Source organism: Equus caballus, chromosome 5 (assembly GCF_041296265.1).
Source record: "Equus caballus isolate H_3958 breed thoroughbred chromosome 5, TB-T2T, whole genome shotgun sequence".
Taxonomy (NCBI): domain Eukaryota; kingdom Metazoa; phylum Chordata; class Mammalia; order Perissodactyla; family Equidae; genus Equus; species Equus caballus.
In genome coordinates, this window is record NC_091688.1 from 62,308,988 (window position 1) to 62,310,560 (window position 1,573).

The following is a 1,573-nucleotide window of genomic DNA, read 5'->3' on the forward strand; positions in this document are numbered from 1 at the left end:
TGGAAACTTTTTGGGTTTGTGCATAGCTCAAAGTTTTCAAAGGTAGATTCATGGCAAACTTTCAGTACCTTCTCTCATGCCAGCTACAACTTTACTTAGGGAATCATTTTGGTAACTGGCCCTTTTAACTTAATGCTTCTAAAAGCCTGCAATCTACAAAACTAGTATAAATGGCATATAGCAGGTATTAAGTCTGTCAGTAGCTGGATTTAAAAAACTTTAATGGCTCCTTACTGCTTACAGAATAAAGTCAATATTGCTTAGCAGGGCATAAAGGGTCTGCCTTAGAATCTGGTCAAGCCCGTATAGACACCCAGTATGGTAGTCCAGTAGTTCTCTCCCTGATGCTCCAGGGTGTTGTAATCAGTCATGAGGCATGTCATAAATAATTTGATAGAATAATAGTTAAAATACTGAAGGTACTGAATCCATACTGCTTTAATATAGTAGTGTATACTCAAGAGTTTTCCTATTTTAGCATTTCAGTCGCTTCCATTTCAAATGGATTCTTGAGTAGAAAATAATTTGCAGAGCTACAGTTAGCACGATGAGAACCGTGCAGATCTGGGGAAGGTCCCTTGGATGTGTCTTGGCTGGTAAGGAACCACGTTGAGAATTGCTCTTCTGGCCACGTTCGTCACAATGTTCTCTGAATTCATCACACGACTTCATTCCTTTGTGCCATTACTGAAGCTTTTTTTCTGCCTCAGATGGCTTTTCTACTTCCCTTATTCCTCATCCAACATTCTGCAAGATCCTTACTCAAATGTTACCTCTTCTGTGAAGCCTCTTCCATCTCCCCAGGAGCTACCCCTCCTTCTCTCTGCTTGCTTTATGAACACTGTTATTCATACACACATTTGAATGCCTAGAGTGACCACATCACCTCATAATTTTGATTATGTGTTAGTCATTCCAGCAGTAATGCAGACATTTGCATTCAAGGACTGTTTCTTAATAATCTTTGAGCTCAGTACCGAGGTGAGCACAGAGGAGGCATTCAATAAACGTTGGCTAGTTCATGAACTAAGAAATTGAAAATAAAGAGCAGAGTGTCATAGATTGTGAGAACCATATATGAAAGGCTATAGATGAGACTGATCAGAGGAAGAGGGAGGAAAAGAAGAAGAAGAAGGAAAGAGTAGACCTCAAATCCCTAAAAGCACATGCCCTCTAGAGTTGAAGAGCAAATTGTTCCATTATTCTGACAGCACTCAAGTTGCCAGCACCCATTTCCCGGTAGACCTGGGCACCAGGATTCTCCGTCCTCAGTGCATTTTACATTTCTTATCACATCCTAATCCTCAGATTCCATCAACAAAGATGTTAATTGCTTTTTAAATTGACTACAGAGTGGATATTAGAGTCCTTATGCTTGCCACTGGAAAAAACAAACAGAATCCATGGACGTGTGTAGGCACAAGCTGGTACAAAGGTGGGAAAGCTCATGTGCCTAGAGATGAAGTGTGTAGGGAGATCAGGGTGTGAGAGACATCCAATCTCCCGCTGCGTGTCCCAACCCTTGCGTCTGCCACTGTGTACTGTATGTTAGTGGCAGTTGAAAATCAGCACT